Source organism: Schistocerca cancellata, chromosome 4 (assembly GCF_023864275.1).
Source record: "Schistocerca cancellata isolate TAMUIC-IGC-003103 chromosome 4, iqSchCanc2.1, whole genome shotgun sequence".
NCBI classification, from domain to species: Eukaryota; Metazoa; Arthropoda; class Insecta; order Orthoptera; family Acrididae; genus Schistocerca; species Schistocerca cancellata.
The window spans coordinates 690,995,441-691,000,465 of record NC_064629.1 but is presented as its reverse complement, the minus strand read 5'-3'; the positions used below and the strand labels follow the sequence as shown (position 1 = coordinate 691,000,465).

The 5,025-nt window shown below is 40.2% G+C and overlaps 1 non-coding gene across 1 annotated transcript; it reads right to left on the bottom strand.

The window, feature by feature from the left end:
- Positions 1-777: 777 nt before the first annotated feature.
- On the bottom strand, positions 778-852 carry Trnat-ugu (transfer RNA threonine (anticodon UGU)). The gene has a single exon. It is a non-coding gene; the product is annotated as a tRNA-Thr (tRNA).
- Between the last annotated feature and the right edge of the window lie 4,173 nt (positions 853-5,025).

The window sequence follows — 5,025 nt, the reverse complement described above, 5'->3', positions numbered from 1 at the left end:
TATCATATTTTGAAAAATTCCCACACCGACACTTGTACAATGCCTGTGATAGCAGGATAGCTATGTGGATTCTCACCAGTAACGAGACAACTGACCATCACAGATTGTGTTCAGAATGACCATGGGCAGTGGCAGTATTCGCTTTGTGGCGGAACAAGCACTGTATCATTGTGAAAGATACAGAAGCAATCGAGTGCCGGGAGTCAACCCAGTTCACTACTACTAGAGCCACGTCAGCGTAACGCGCCAGTCTGTAGCATACAAAGTATTGTGTCATAATCCGAGATTGAAATTAAAAATTAAAATAACTTTTCCAGACTCTGTCAGTGTATGCTTCAGTATATTAATACTAACATTGTGAAGCCCCAGAATGATGTAGTGAATATGTTTCGCTAAATATGTTATTTTAAGAAAAAAAAATAAGTGGCACTAAATAATAAAGCTAGAAAGCAAAAAATTGTTCTGAACGTGCAAATATGTCACAATCAAACGTTACAAGTCTCAACTTGATCGGGCAATATTTTGGTCAAAATCGGTGTTTTTACGAAAAAGTGAAGGCGTTAAATTATAGAATCAGAAAGATAAAAATTCGTGTGCAGCTTCAGTTTCATATAAAAACATTAACTATGTGACTCCATTAAGCTACCTCTATTAGTTTTCAAGTTATTTACTAAAAACTAAATTTGGAACAAAAATGTCCCTGAAATGATAATTAAATCAAGACACCAAGCTGCCGACAGTTGTTGATATACATCAACGGGGGCTGTTGAAAATGCGTGCCTCGACCGGGACTCGAACCCGGGCTCTCCTGCTTACATGGCAGACGCTCTGTCCATCTGAGCCACCGACGGCACAGAGGATAGTGCGACTGCAGGGATTTATCCCTTACAAGCTCCCCGTGAGACCCACATTCCCAACTTAATGTCCACACACTACATTCGCAGTGCCCCTGCCCATTACACTCATTACTCGCGGCAGACAATCTTACCGAGTCCCGTAAGAGTTCGGGCAATGCGTGTGCATCCGCACAGAAGAAGGTCAATGGCCGGTTAGCCTTAACTATATGAAGATGGTATCTGTTCTTTCGGACATGTCCGGAAGAACATGTCCGGAAGAACAGATACCATCTTCAAATACTCATATAAAAATGTCCCTATTCATAATAGATTAAGTATCATTTGTATTTGTGATAGAAAGTTCTAATTACATTACTAGATTACATTGATGAAACAATACAACGGTACCGACTCTCAAGACTTTACTGTAAATAACAATCATTACAACGAATCTAAAAGAGTCAGTTCAGAGGTCAAGTTCTGCTGTTGGTACCGTTCTAAAAATTCTAGCCGGTAAAGTTAAAATGCAGTTGCGCTAAAACTTTTTCAGGAACTACAGACAATTTTACTACATTCATACAAAAATTAAAAATATTGTAAATTATTAAACGTCAGAGATATTAATCATTACATGTCCAAGAAAGGTGCATGTAGATGCTGCTACCTGTGCTTAGAGCAGATGATAGCAGATGTTCCGTTAGGCCGTCCATTGCGCCCATATACAGCCAGAGAGGTAGTCGGAGGAGACATTCCCCACAGAGATATCAATCTGTCCGCGTTACTCAAACGCCTGTATGCGCTGTGCCTCGGATGACGTCACAGCCAAGTAGCTACCAAACATGTTTTCCGTAAAAGTAGGGAGTGAACTCGCGAGGACTGCACACCGTCCTGGACCGTTTAGTTTTCACAGAAGTAGCTGTTTGGTGCCGCCCGTAATGTTGACAAAATCTCGTGGTAAGTGGAGAGGTTATTTTGCACTTTGTGCACCTGCTTAGCTGTGTGGTTGCGTGTTTGCCTATCATGCAGCAGGCCCAGGGTCAATTCCCGGCCGTGTTGGAGATTTTCTCCGCTTGTGGACTCGCTGTTGTGTTGTCCTCATCATTTCATATTCATCAACATGCAAGGCGTCCACTATAGCGTCACCTGACATATGGCTTGCAAATCGGCGGCTGAACTTACCCGGATCGGATGTCCGTTTACAGGAGATTATCCTACTTCGCAAAGTACGTTTGTATAAACTGATAGCTTGGAAATTACTACTATAGCTTCGAAACTAATTTAAACATGGTGGTGGGGCACGTTTATGCAGTTCTGTTGGGGCACGTATAAGGATTATTTTGCACTGCCACCCTAAATAGTACCTCAGTCAAGGAAACTTTAAGACGACGTCAGTTGGAAACACAGTCTAAAAAAATGAAGGCATGGGAGAGTAAAAGGTAAAAACTGTTACAAAAAGCTGATTGAATCTGATGAATCTCAAGCAGAATGAATTAATTCTGTGAAAGCAAAGACTGATAAGGAGAAGAAATTTCTAATAGCAAGAACAAAATAACATGTGGGTAAGCCCACTTCTGATGTCACCATCAGTGTTCTGTCCAACGGCTGCTTTTCATGTGATCACTCCCCATAATTCCCCGTCTTCTGCCATCCTCTTCAGGTCCACGTAATTCCCGCTTCCCTTTATGTCGTCTATAATCTCGTATGTCCTCCTTGAACTCCATTTCCTCTCACATATTAGTCCTTCCAAAGCGTCTGCTAGAAAGCACTTCCATCTCAACAAATATCCCAACCAGTCCTTCCTCCTTTCTCTTAGAACCTGCGGCAGATTGACGAAGAGACGAAAATTTCTTTTGTATTTACTGCTTGAAACGATCCAACCAACCGAAAAGAAGTCAAGAATGGGTCAAGTGCCTGAATGTAAAAGGTGGGCTCACAACGGTTTCACCATAGGAAACGTATTTTGTGTGTGCATAAACTGTAGCTCTCTCAATGATGAATGGGGTTTTAAATAACATTCAAACCTGCATGTAGGCTGTATTATGCTAACAGGTTGAAGTGAGTGAAAAATTCGTTTACTGACAGTAAAATTTTTGCATTTTAACCATGCTAATTGGTGGAAGTAAAAATGTAATTCTGTCTGCTGCAAATAAAGCATGTTTAAAAATTTTAGTGGTGTGTTTCGTTTACTCGTTATTGTGTTCTATGATATGCGCAAACGCGCCCCCATAGGTGCGTAAACTTACCCCATACCCGAGGCACGTTTTTACACTCGGCTTGAGCCTATATACAGTATAATTATTTTGCACTCTTAAATGTAAGATTGAGTTAGAAGCATATATACCAAGCTATAATTTAAAATCGTGTTGTAAGACTAAACAATTTTAAACATCATTAATCTAACCAAAAAATTTTAAAATATCCGAAAAGAAATCCGCCAAAATGTGCCTCGTTCTCCCCTACCTAATTACCAGATTGTGTTTCCGTGTTTTGGATTAAATCCCGGACATCTTAATAATGTTACATGCAGTGACGATGTTGACGTTGACTCATCAGTAGAATGGAAATGTTTAACCCCGAAGCTCACTTTTAGATATCATCATAATACTGCTAATCTCCACTAATCAACGTCCATTTCATTATACATATAAAAAAATCAGATGGATCTGTTGTCATTAAATGCTCAGTGTTCTGGCGTGACCTACGTGGCACATCTTTTGCATCAACTAGATCGTTGCTTGAGTACTAGATCAGTTCGTCCAAAACTGCAGCTCCAATAACTGCCACCTTAAGAATACGAAAATGTAATGAAAATCTTCCTCTCTCGTTTAAACTTGTAGCAGCAAAAAGACGCCATATATTGTTACTCATATGGCTGATGCCTTGGATGTCTGTTTGAACAAAATAATATATTTCTTATTTATTTTTTATTTACGTTATCCTCTGGTTTAAAGCTACAAGCTAGATAACAATAGTCGGTAGTATCTATACCTTTGTACTACATTTAATGCTGTGTAATATGACACTATCACGAACACGAGCTTGAATGCAAATATAAGAGTAAAACTGGATTTATACAGGAAGACACAGAATTTTTAAAATGGAAAATATACCCAATTACCTTTTGAATCAGATTAGAATTTAGGATCAAGTTCCAGTAGCTGATTAAATCTACAATGAAAAAATACCTGTGTCATCTGCCACTACTAGAGGAATGTGTGTGCCGGCCGTGGTGGCCAAGCGGTTAAAGGCGCTACAGTCTGGAACCGCGCGGCCGCTACGGTCGCAGGTTCGAATCCTGCCTCGGGCATGGATGTGTGGGATGTCCTTAGGTTAGTTAGGTTTAAGTAGTTCTAAGTTCTAGGGGACTGATGACCTTAGAAGTTAAGTCCCATAGCGCTCAGAGCCATTTAGAGGAATGTGTGTTATGCCCTGCTACAACTCATGGCGGAGCGCTTGTCAATTATGTCCGTAGTGCATGGAGCACTGATAATTTTTCTTGTTGAATTCTCAAAAAACTAAGCAATTATTTCCCGGTTCTGGATCACTACGAGAAATACTTCATGTCGCATGAAGTAACACTGAGATCGCAGAATCTTCCATGACAGCCGAGGGAATTCTCTTTCAGGTGTTGGATATTAATCAGCCTTTTGACCGAGCTGAGGTAAAGCAAGGCAAAAGTGGTATGTATGCTGCTCGTCTTTTACACCTGCAACAAGTGGGTGGAGCAAACCGCTGGGGGTTTCGCAATGGCCCTCCTGGGCACATTCGCATCCTTTTATGGTGGAGCCTTTGAATCATTCAAAGTCACACTGGCATTAAAGTGGTCTATCCAGTTGTGTTTAAAGACGTACAAAAGTGACAGGTTCCACAATCTGTTGCTGAAATTTTGATGCTATTATAGAGCTTGTCATAAAAATGATGATCTGTTAATTACAGAAAACTTATTTGCCGGACGCTGTCATTAATGCGTCGCAGCTGCACCTTTCAGCTATACTAGCTTAAAGTTTGGTTACCAAATGCGGTGTTTAGATGAAGGAAGTCTTACCCCCTGGGAGGATTTTTATAGATTTGATCATGAAAAGCCTAAAGATGTTTGCCTATCGGACTCGAAAATGAATTTGGCATAAAAGAACAGAAAGTTACGTATCGAAATTTGTGATGAATGATTTAAACAATTAATTTAATTAAG